Source organism: Hyla sarda, chromosome 5, assembly GCF_029499605.1.
Source record: "Hyla sarda isolate aHylSar1 chromosome 5, aHylSar1.hap1, whole genome shotgun sequence".
Lineage (NCBI taxonomy): Eukaryota > Metazoa > Chordata > Amphibia > Anura > Hylidae > Hyla > Hyla sarda.
The window spans coordinates 57949590-57962255 of NC_079193.1; the positions used below are offsets into that span (position 1 = coordinate 57949590).

The window sequence follows — 12666 nt, forward strand, 5'->3', positions numbered from 1 at the left end:
TTCTGAGGCATCCGAGGAACGAGAGAGAGCATCGGCCCTAATGTTCTTATCGGCAGGACGAAAGTGAATCTCAAAATTAAATCGGGCAAAGAACAGAGACCACCGGGCCTGGCGAGGATTCAGCCGTTGGGCAGACTGGAGGTAGGAGAGGTTCTTGTGGTCGGTGTAGATAATAACAGGAGAACTTGATCCCTCCAGCAGATGCCTCCATTCCTCAAGTGCTAATTTAATGGCTAGAAGCTCTCGATCCCCGATGGAGTAGTTCCTCTCCGCTGGAGAGAAGGTCCTAGAGAAAAAACCACAAGTGACAGCATGCCCGGAAGAATTTTTTTGTAGAAGAACAGCTCCAGCTCCCACTGAGGAGGCATCAACCTCCAATAGGAAGGGTTTGGAAGGGTCAGGTCTGGAGAGGACGGGAGCCGAAGAAAAGGCAGACTTGAGTCGTTTAAAGGCGTCTTCTGCTTGAGGAGGCCAGGACTTGGGATCAGCATTTTTTTTAGTTAAAGCCACGATAGGAGCCACAATGGTAGAAAAATGTGGAATAAATTGCCTGTAATAATTGGCGAACCCCAAAAAGCGTTGGATAGCACGGAGTCCGGAGGGGCGTGGCCAATCTAAGACGGCAGAGAGTTTGTCTGGATCCATCTGTAGTCCCTGGCCAGAGACCAAATATCCTAGAAAAGGAAGAGATTGGCATTCAAACAGACATTTCTCAATTTTGGCATAGAGTTGGTTGTCACGAAGTCTCTGAAGAACCATACGGACATGCTGGCGGTGTTCTTCTAGATTGGCAGAAAAAATTAGGATATCGTCCAGATATACAACAACACAGGAGTATAACAGATCACGAAAAATTTCATTGACAAAGTCTTGGAAGACGGCAGGGGCGTTGCACAGTCCAAAGGGCATGACCAGATACTCAAAGTGTCCATCTCTGGTGTTAAATGCCGTTTTCCACTCGTCCCCCTCTCTGATGCGGATGAGGTTATAGGCGCCTCTTAAGTCCAATTTAGTGAAGATGTGGGCACCTTGGAGGCGATCAAAGAGTTCAGAGATGAGGGGTAAGGGGTAGCGGTTCTTAACCGTGATTTTATTAAGACCGCGGTAGTCAATGCAAGGACGTAGGGAGCCATCTTTTTTGGACACAAAGAAAAATCCGGCTCCGGCAGGAGAGGAGGATTTACGGATAAAGCCCTTTTTTAAATTCTCCTGGACATATTCGGACATGGCAAGAGTCTCTGGGGCAGAGAGAGGATAAATTCTGCCCCGGGGTGGAGTAGTGCCCGGGAGGAGGTCGATAGGGCAATCATAAGGCCTGTGAGGAGGTAGAGTCTCAGCTTGTTTTTTGCAGAAAACATCCGCGAAGTCCATATAGGCCTTAGGGAGACCGGTTACTGGAGGAACCACAGAGTTACGGCAAGGGTTACTGGGAACCGGTTTTAGACAGTTCTTGGAACAAGAGGACCCCCAACTCTTGATCTCCCCAGTGGACCAATCCAGGGTAGGGGAATGAAGTTGAAGCCAGGGAAGTCCAAGGAGAATTTCCGAGGTGCAAGTGGGGAGGACCAAAAGTTCAATCCTCTCATGATGAGATCCGATGCTCATAAGAAGGGGCTCCGTGCGGAAACGTATGGTACAGTCCAATCTTTCATTATTTACACAATTGATGTAGAGGGGTCTGGCGAGACTGGTCACCGGGATGTTGAACCTTTTGACGAGAGAGGCCAAAATAAAATTTCCTGCAGATCCAGAGTCCAAGAAGGCCACTGTAGAGAAGGAGAAGGCAGAGGCAGACATCCGCACAGGCACAGTAAGACGTGGAGAAGCAGAGTAGACATCAAGGACTGTCTCACCTTTGTGCGGAGTCAGCGTACGTCTTTCCAGGCGGGGAGGACGGATAGGACAATCTCTCAGGAAGTGTTCGGTACTAGCACAGTACAGGCAGAGGTTCTCCATACGGCGTCGTGTCCTCTCTTGAGGTGTCAGGCGAGACCGGTCGACCTGCATAGCCTCCACGGCGGGAGGCACAGGAACAGATTGCAGGGGACCAGAGGAGAGAGGAGCCGAGGAGAAGAAACGCCTCGTGCGAACAGAGTCCATATCTTGGCGGAGTTCCTGACGCCTTTCGGAAAAACGCATGTCAATGCGAGTGGCTAGGTGAATAAGTTCATGTAGATTAGCAGGAATTTCTCGTGCGGCCAGAACATCTTTAATGTTGCTGGATAGGCCTTTTTTGAAGGTCGCGCAGAGGGCCTCATTATTCCAGGACAATTCTGAAGCAAGAGTACGGAATTGTACGGCATACTCGCCAACGGAAGAATTACCCTGGACCAGGTTCAACAGGGCAGTCTCAGCAGAAGAGGCTCGGGCAGGTTCCTCAAAGACACTTCGGATTTCCGAGAAGAAGGAGTGTACAGAGGCAGTGACGGGGTCATTGCGGTCCCAGAGCGGTGTGGCCCATGACAGGGCTTTTCCGGACAGAAGGCTGACTACGAAAGCCACCTTAGACCTTTCAGTGGGAAACAGGTCCGACATCATCTCCAGATGCAGGGAACATTGGGAAAGAAAGCCACGGCAAAACTTAGAGTCCCCATCAAATTTATCCGGCAAGGATAAGCGTATCCCAGGAGCGGCCACTCGCTGCGGAGGAGGTGCAGGAGCTGGCGGAGGAGATGACTGCTGAAGCTGTGGTAGTAACTGTTGTAGCATAACGGTCAGTTGAGACAGCTGTTGGCCTTGTTGCGCTATCTGTTGTGACTGCTGGGCGACCACCGTGGTGAGGTCAGCGACAACTGGCAGAGGAACTTCAGCGGGATCCATGGCCGGATCTACTGTCACGATGCCGGCTGGCAGGTAGTGGATCCTCTGTGCCAGAGAGGGATTGGCGTGGACCGTGCTAGTGGACCGGTTCTAAGCCACTACTGGTTTTCACCAGAGCCCGCCGCAAAGCGGGATGGTCTTGCTGCGGCGGTAGTGACCAGGTCGTATCCACTAGCAACGGCTCACCTCTCTGGCTGCTGAAGATAGGCGCGGTACAAGGGAGTAGGCAAAAGCAAGGTCGGACGTAGCAGAAGGTCGGGGCAGGCAGCAAGGATCGTAGTCAGGGGCAACGGCAGAAGGTCTGGAAACACAGGCAAGGAACACACAAGGAACGCTTTCACTGGCACTAAGGCAACAAGATCCGGCAAGGGAGTGCAGGGGAAGTGAGGTGATATAGGGAAGTGCACAGGTGAACACACTAATTGGGACCACTGCGCCAATCAGCGGCGCAGTGGCCCTTTAAATCGCAGAGACCCGGCGCGCGCGCGCCCTAGGGAGCGGGGCCGCGCGCGCCGGGACAGAACAGACGGAGAGTGAGTCAGGTAGGGGAGCCGGGGTGCGCATCGCGAGCGGGCGCTACCCGCATCGCGAATCGCATCCCGGCTGGCAGCGGAATCGCAGCGCCCCGGGTCAGAGGACGTGACCGGAGCGCTGCCGCGGGGAGAGTGAAGCGAGCGCTCCGGGGAGGAGCGGGGACCCGGAGCGCTCGGCGTAACACATACACAGGGAGAACATACAAACTCCTTGCTGATGTTGTCCTTGGTGGGACTTGAACCTAGGACCCCAGTGCTACAAGGAAACAGCATTAACCACTGCATAGGCCCCATATCTCTATTAGGGATCCTGTCAAGAGCACAGTGACCTGCATGCATGAAAATTGTGTCAGCATTATAGTAGGTAGTCATGTACTGCCTTTTGTTTCGTGTTAGGACAGGACTGTAAATCAAAGTGATCTGATCTAATGCATATTTTTGTCACACCAGTTTTCATGCTTTATCTCAGTCTCCTTAGACCTCCAGAAAGTTAAACAGATTTGTAAATTACTTCTATTAAAAAATCTTAATCCTTCCAGTAGTTATCAGCTGCTGAAGTTGAGTTGTTCTTTTCTGTCTGACAACAGTGCTCTCTGCTGACACCTCTGTCTGTCTCAGGAACTGTCCGGAGCATAAGAGGTTTGCTATGGGGATTTGCTCCTACTCTGGACAGCTCCTGAGACAGGTGTCATCAGAGAGCAGTTAGACAGAAAAGAACAACTAAATGGGCCCGGCACATAGCAACAGCCGAGACCCATGGCTAATAGTGCGTGGCACTGATCGCTGTGCCCCGCACTATTAACCCTTTAAACGTGGCGTTCAAAGTTGATCGCTGCGTCTAAAGTGAAAGCAAATCAGTGCCAGTTAGCTCAGTGGGCTGTTTGGGATCGCCTTGGTGAAATCACAGCATCCCGAACAGCTGGAGGACACGCTGAATGACTGCTCTGTGCCTGAGATCCAGGCAGGAGCAGTCAAGTGTCAGAAACACTGATCAATGCTATGCTATGGCATAGCATTGAACAGTATAAGAGATCAGTGTACTGCATGTTATAGTCCCCTATGGGAGCTATAACATTGCAAAAAAAAAGTGATAAAAAAGTTAATAAAGATAATTTATCCCCTTCCCCAATAAAAGTTAGAATCACCCCCTTTTCCCATAAAAAAAAAAACAAAAAAAAAAAACTGTCTAAATAAAAAACAAACATATGTGGTATCGCCGCGGGCGGAAATGTCTGAATTATAAAAATATATTGTTAATTAAACCGCACGGTTAATGGCAAAAAAAATTCCAAACTCCAAGATAGCGTATTTTTGGTCACTTTTTACATCCTAAAATTTTTTTTTTTATAGCGATCAAAAAGTCCAATCAATACAAAAATGGTACCACTTAAAACTTTAAATCACAGCGCAAAAATGAGCTCTCATACCTCCCTGTACGCAGGAAAATAAAAATTGTTATAGGGGTCAGAAGATGACAATTTTAAGCATATAAATTTTCCTGCATGTAGTTATGATTTTTCTCAGAAGTACGACAAAATCAAACCTATATAAGTAGGGTACCATTTTAATCGTATGGACCTACAGAATAAGAGAAGGTGTCATTTTTTCCGAAAAATTTACTGCGTAGAAACGAAAGCCCCCCAAAATTTACAAAATTGTGTTTTTTCTTAAATTTTGTCGCACAATGATTTTTTTTTCGTTTCGCCGTAGATTTTGGGGTAAAATGACTGATGTCATTACAAAGTAGAATTGGTGGCGCAAAAAATAAGCCATCATATGGATTTTTAGGTGCAAAATTGAAAGTTATGATTTTTTTTAAAGGTAAGGCGGAAAAAATGAAAGTGCAAAAACGGAAAAACCCCAAGTCATGAAGGGGTTAAGCTCCTGATTTCTTGCACATATTTCACCAGACCTTAAAACTTTTGTTTATTCCACCATTAATATTAATGTTAAATCTATTATTTTCCTGAAATGTTTGGAGCTCTTAATCTGATGATCGGGGCTAATTAGATCCAGGTAGACAAAACACAAGCAGCAAGATTTCACCATTTTACGCTCCATAATTTATTTCATCTTAATAAATGATGTATAGTGACCTTTTAAACCATGCAGAAATATCCTCCTTAAGCAACAGGAGATGTTTGGATGGGAATCGGTAGCAAAATCTTTTGAGTTCCTTTAGTACTCTGTGCTATTAGTTTTTCCGGCTGCCCTTTTCTTCATGAAAGCGTATCATTTTCCTTCAAACCCCGAATCAAATCACAGACATAAATGTCAATAAAAAGTGAACTATATAGGCTGCCATGTAAGGAGGACCTAGTGATGTAGCGTATATACTCGAGAATAAGCCGACCCGAATATAAGCCGAGGCCTCTAATTTCACCCCAAAAACCCAGGAAAAGTTATTGACTCGACTATAAGCCTAGGGTGGGAAATACATCATCCCCCCTGTCAACTTTCATCATCCCACCATCATCTTCATCATCACCACCTGTCAATATCTGAACAGTGGTCTTCAACCTGCGGACCTCCAGATGTTTCAAAACTACAACTCCCAGCATGCCCGGACATGTCCGGGCATGCTGGGAGTTGTAGTTTTGAAACATCTGGAGGTCCGCAGGTTGAAGACCACTGCGGCCTTCGTCATCATCCAGACGCCCCCCCCCCCACCCCCTTTAGTTTTGTACTCACCTCCCCTCGGTGGGATGGAAGGGTGAGCTGGTCCGGGCAATCTGTGCTGCAGGGACCGTCCGGTGGGGATGGTTAGTTGTTGCGGGCTGTCCATCTTCACCGGGGGGGCCTCTTCTCCGCGCTTCGGGCCCGGAATAGTGATGTTGCCTTGACGACGGCGCACAGGGACTTTGCGCATGAACGACCCTGTGCGTCGTCGTCAAGGCAACGTCACTATTCCGGGGCCGGGCCCGAAGCGCGGAGAAGAGGCCCCCCTGGTGAAGATGTGACAGCCCGGAACGACTATCCCTCCCCACCGGACGGTCCCTGCAGCACAGATGGCCCGGACCAGCTCACCCTTCCTTCTCACCGAGGGGAGGTGAGTACAAAACTAAAGGGGGTGGGGGGGGGGGGGTTGGATGATGACGAAGGCTGCAGTGGTCTTCAACCTGCGGACCTCCAGAGGTTTCAAAACTACAACTCCCAGCATGCCCGGACAGCCATCGGCTGGAGAGTTCACTCGAGTATAAGCCGAGGGGGTGTTTTCAGCACGAAAAATCGTGCTGAAAAACTCGGCTTATACTCGAGTATATACGGTATATGTAGGAACTTAAACCCCAAAAGTTACAATACAAGTATATATATATATATATATATATATATATATATATATATATATATATATATATATGACAGAGAAAGAGAGAGGATAGAGATAAAGCTGCAGTGGGCAGCAGAAGCATTTCATGAACGTGGACGGATAAACAATACGTTTTTTCGCATTTAATTTGGAGTGCTGCTGGACCTTTTTTTTTCATATGACTATTACATCTAGCCTATGACCTAGGCTTGAGCTTCCCTACTTGTTGCAAAACTACAATGTCCAGGATGCCTGGGCAGCTGTTGATTATTATTAGAGATAATATAGAGGTTCTTATGTATGCCTATTGCTTACCTCATTTTGCTGATGTGGCAAGCAGGGAAAAGGTTCCATTTTGGTTTACAAATGCAGAATGATGTGGGTTCTGTAATACTGCATTCCTTTTTCTATGAATCCTTTTGGCTGAAGATCAGGTGCTTGATCACTGCAACTGGTTATCTACTTAGGCTGCAAGTGCTGGAGGTTACCCAGGTGACCTCATTATAAGTGGGTTTGTGGCAATCCACACTGTGCAGTTTTTATTCATTTTGTTACTCAAAGTGTGTGTATATTAGAGAAATATTGCCATGAGGTGAAAGTGATTTAACCTATTATCACAGTTGAGGTGTTTTATAAAGATGTAATGTCTTTTTATCACATTTTAATTGTTTCTTACTGCCATTTTTTTACTGCATTTTAGCAGTTTTTAGCGACTTTCCATATTTTTTATAATTGCTGAGCAATAGCTCCATTTTTATCATGATTTGGGAAACATCTCGGCAAAAGAAGAAAAAAACAGCAAGAAACGCAATGTGTAAACACAGTCTCAGGGGAGGTGTATTCTACTATATATCCTGATCCCATAGAGATAACACATGGTGCTACTATGTATCCTTGTCCCATAGCGATAGCAGCAGCAGTATACAGATAGAGATGAAGGAGAGGTGTATTACTACTATATATCTTGATCCCATAGAGATAGCAGGAGCAGTATACAGATAGAGCTGGGAGGGGTGATGTATAACTACTATGTATCCTGATCCCATAGAGATGGCAGCAGCAGTACACAGATAGAGCTGGAGATAGCAGATGAAGCTGGGAGGAATCTGGAAGCTAGTAGGATGATGCCATCCTGTCAGACTGGTGATCACATGACCAAGTTATAGTAAAGAAACAGATAGATGCAGCTGTGCTGGAATAAAACAAATGGTGCTGTATGACTAGTGATGATGAGTGTGCATGATATGAGCAAGAAAAAACAAACAAACCTTGTACAGTGGTCCCTGAACATACGATGGTAATCCGTTCCAAATGAACCATTGTTTGTTGAAACCATCGTATGTACATCCGTGCAATGTAAAGAATAGGAAGTTATACTCACCTGTTCCCGCCACTCCGGACCGTCACCGCTCGTCGCCGCTGCCCTGAATGTCGCCCTCCATCGCTGTCGCCGCGTCCCCGGGGTGTCCCCGACGCTCTGGACGTCTCTGCTTCCCCGGCATCCTCGCTCTCCGTGATGACGACGATGGAGAGCGACGGCGATGCAGGGGATCCTGAAGAGGACGCTCCGGAGCCCCGAGGACAGGTAAGAGACCATCACCGGAGCACACGGGGAACCGTAAACGTCTATATGGCGGCAGCTGAAGCAGTCTGCGCTGCTGGATAGCCGTTTATGTGATGGCCCCGACATACAAAAGCATCGTATGTTGATGCCTCTGAGAGTCCATTGCATGTTGAAATTATCGTATGTCTGGGCCATCGTAGGTCGGGGGTGGGGGGGGGGGTCACTGTACTGTTTCAATGCACAAAGAATATAAATAATAAATTAGGCTTTACTACATCTATGTAAATATCCCACAGCTATAATGAATAACGTATCATTTACGTGTTTATAATTCTGTAATTCAGAGCTACTGTAGACGATTCTGTAAACTTCCTTTTTGTCCCTAAACTTTGTAGAAGGTTCCAATGCTTATTACACATTAATGAAGACAATTCTGACATTGCAGTATACTCTGCGAGCACAAAAGCCAGTTCATCAGAATGCCTGACATGTTCTGTGCTCTGAAAGCCCGCAACGCAAGGTTGGTGGGATCATTCTATAGTCCCGAGCGCACTGCACAGTGAACGCACCAGCAAGCAGGCAGAGAAAAGACCTCACTTTGTGGGAAGCCTTAACACTGATTAAATGAGGATCTCATAATTGCACTTTTTGCATCTGTGGGCCGTTTTGCAGTCTATCAACACCTTGTCTCATTATGATGGCGAAGTACAGGAAGGTGACTTCAATATGAACAGTCCCCAGTTGTAATTAAAGTATTTTACATAACTTTGCAAGACTTGGGTTTTCTATTGTGTCATGAAATATAACCCTTTCTAAGCCTGACCGGTAACAAACGGTTGTCAGAAGGAGGCTGGGTCTCTCTTCAACGTTCGTAAACAGAGTGTGGAAAAATGATCTCATAATATTCTATGGCAGTTATCCGGTGCAAAAATATACTGGTTGATAGGGACAAAGGCATTGTATTTAACATAGTGAATTATTACTTTAAAAAAAAATTCTATTTTGAGTGTATATAACCTTCTGTCTTTTACATGAAATGAATTGTGATTTGTTTAAAAAAAAAATTGGACATAAATGTACATCCTGATCCGCTAGACTTAGTATACTAGGATGTACATTTATGTACTAGAGAGGTTCTCGCATCATGCATGGCAGTAATGGCGCACATCAGTGATCATGCTGATATCTGCCATTAACCCCTCAGATGCAGTGATCAATACAGATCACGGCAAGATGGCGGACGGAGGTCCCCTCACCTGCCTCTGCCACTCTCGTGGGGTCTTCTTCTTCTGATATCGAACAGACCAGAGGAGAAGAACGCTCATAATACTGATCAGTGCTATGCCTATGCATAAACTTGAACAGTATTAGCAACCTGATGATTGCTATAGATAATCCTTTATGGGGACATAATAAGTGTAAAATAAATGTGATTATTTTTTTTTTTTTATGTGAAAAAGCCCCTCTCTCATAAAAATTTTTAATTGCCCCCATTTTCCCATTCCCCAATTCCCAACATGAATTAACATATTTGGCATCGCCACATGCGTCAATGTCAGAACTGTCAAAATATAATGTAAATGATCCTGTACGGTGAATGTTAAAAAAAAAGTAGTACCAAAAAAATGTATAAAAATACAGACCATGGTGCAAACAATTAGCCCTCATACAGCCTTGTATACGGAAAAATTGAAAGTTTTATGTGGTCAAAATAGAACAATTTTAAACATACTTATATTGTGGAAAAAAGTTAAGAGTTTTTAAAGTACAAAATTATGTAAACATGGGTATCATTTTAATCATATTGACCCACAGAATAGAAAAAACATGTCATTTTTATCGTAAAGTGTACAGCATGAAGACAAAACCCTCCAAAATTTGCAAAGTTTCGTTTTTCTTTCAATTTCCTCACACAAATAAGAATGTTTTGGGTTTGCCGTACATTTTATAGTAAAAAGAGTGATGTCATTCAAAAGTACAATTTGTAGAGATTGTCAGACCTTTTAGATACACCACTTGGTATAGCATGGATTCTTTGAGAGGTTCCTTAGGGGCGTTACGATTGCCGGTTACGTAATTGATTCTCCAACTATTTTGAGCTCTACTGCTCTTGGCTTGGACCCCCTGGGAGTCAAGGGAGTTGTTAATGAAGATGATTGGGAATCTGTGACGGCCAAGCTACACTCAATGCTCTTTTGGTTAATGTGGGGCCAGTGGAGCTATGCCGCACCTCCTTCTTCCTATCAGCATCGCCTGCCTCTTCCCAGTTACTTGACCCTTAGTGGCTGATACCAACATTTCTAGACCCAATATCTTTTGTTTTCATGGGTGGTTAGGGGTTACTGTACGGGGGAGGCCTAATGTTGTAGGTGCCTTACTTGCTCTAGATAGTGATGTTTTCTACATTACAAACTTTGTACAATTGGTCACGCAAAGAACAAGCCCTAACATGGATCTGTAGATGGATTTATAAAATAACAGACCAAAGATACAGGATCCAGCACTGTTGATATTACGGCAAATGGGCAGTTCACAGGTGTGTCTATGAAGTAAAAAAAATATGTCTGGTGCTCAGTCCAAGAATGTAAGATAAATCCACATGTACAAGGTATAGAATGAAGGACGGCACTCACCCAGGTAGAAGCTTCAGTGTATTCTTTATTGGACGAACAGAGTGGCGGTGTCAGACGGGGGAACAGACAGGAGCGCCGAGGACCTCAGCGTGCAGGTAACAGCTGTGTCATACTTCCGTACTTCGTCTGAGATGATTCGCTATAAAAATAAACATATTTTAACATATTGAATAAATATCTGATTCAGCTTATACATATATATATATATATATATATATATATATATATTATATTACATATATATATTACATATGTATATTATTATATACATGTATATATTATGGTTATACATGTCCTTTAACCCCTTAACGACGTAGGACATAAATGTGCGTCCTGTGAGGTGGTACTTAACGCACCAGGATGTGCATTTACATCCTTTACATAACTGCGAGCATCGGAGCAATGCTCGGGTCATGCGCGGTTGGTCCCGGCTGCTGATAGCAGCCAGAGACCCGTCGGTAAAGTCTGACATTTGCGCGGATGTTCAGCATCTGCAGCGCTGCGGTCACTAAAATGGATGAACGCATCGCCCACAGCGCTACCGCAGTGATCCGATCATCCAGAACGGCAGACGGAGGTCTCCTCCCCTGCCTCCGCTGCCTTCCACAGGTCTTCTGCTCAGGTCTGAGATCGAGAAGACCAGAGCAGAAGATGACCGATAACACTGATCAGTGCTATGCCCTATGAATGGTTTTTTCAAAGTAAAAAAATAAAAGTAAAAAAAATGTGAAAAATCACATTTTAAAATACAACGTAAAATGTTACATTTTCCCCATTTCACCCCCAAAAAGTGTAAAAAATAATTTATGTAAACATATTTAGTATCGCCGCGTGCGTAAATATCCGTACTATTAAAATATAATGTTAATAATACCGTACTGTGAACGGCGTGAACATTTTATTGCCAAAAAATGTATAAAAAATGTATTAAAAGTTTTATATATATGCAAATATGGTATCAATAAAAAGTACAGATCGCGGCACAAAAAATTAGTCCTCATACCGCTGCTTATACGGAAAAATGAAAAAGTTATATGTCTTCAAAATAGGGGGATTTTAAACATACTAATTTGGTTAAATAGTTAGCGATTTTTTTTAAGCGCAACAGTAATAGAAAAGTATGTAATCGTGGGTATCATTTTAATTGTATTGACCCAAAATTTGCTAAATTGCGGTTTTCTTTTTTATTTACACACATAAATAGTATTTTTTGGGTTGTACCATACATTTTATGGTAAAGGGAGTGAAAGCATTACATAGGAAAACTGGTCGCAAAAAAACAAGCCCTCATACTAGTCTGTGGATGAAAATATAAAAAAGTTATAATTTTTTGAAGGCGAGGAGGAAAAAAAAAAACGTAAAAATAAAATTGTCTGAGTCCTTAAGGACAAAATGGGCTGAGTCCTTAAGGGGTTAAGGTTAAATTTACAATAAGTATATCAATAGTTGTTCTATGTGAATGCAGCAATTAAAAAAAATACAAGGGAGTTTAGTTCTAAATAATAACATTTACCCCTATGAGAAATAATCCTAAAACAATTGGAATGCTCAACTAGATTGAAATACTTCTAAACAGTAATTAAAAAAAAATTTCACAACACAAAATTAAGATTCATTTGTTTAAGATATCTTAAATTTGCAATAACAGATGGTCATTTCCACCGCGCATGCGATGTGGCCCAGTTTAACATCTGACCTTGTATGCAGAGTTCACATTGTCATATTCAAATATTTTCTTTCTAATGAATAATTTTTCGCAAAGGCATGAAAATCAGTTTGGTTTTTATCTTTAATTAAATCCACAAG

At 44.0% G+C, this 12666-nt stretch overlaps 1 protein-coding gene and 1 long non-coding RNA gene across 2 annotated transcripts in view; one reads left to right on the forward strand and one right to left on the reverse strand.

Moving 5' to 3' along the window:
• The window catches only part of PTPRN2 (protein tyrosine phosphatase receptor type N2), a 1048643-nt gene that overhangs the window by 495386 nt on the left and 540591 nt on the right, over window positions 1–12666 (forward strand). The window lies entirely within an intron of this gene.
• The window catches only part of LOC130273184 (uncharacterized), a 53941-nt gene that overhangs the window by 20617 nt on the left and 20658 nt on the right, over window positions 1–12666 (reverse strand). The window contains exon 2 of the long non-coding RNA XR_008843900.1: window positions 10861–10999. This is a non-coding gene — a long non-coding RNA (uncharacterized LOC130273184). The remainder of the gene's footprint in view (window positions 1–10860; window positions 11000–12666) is intronic.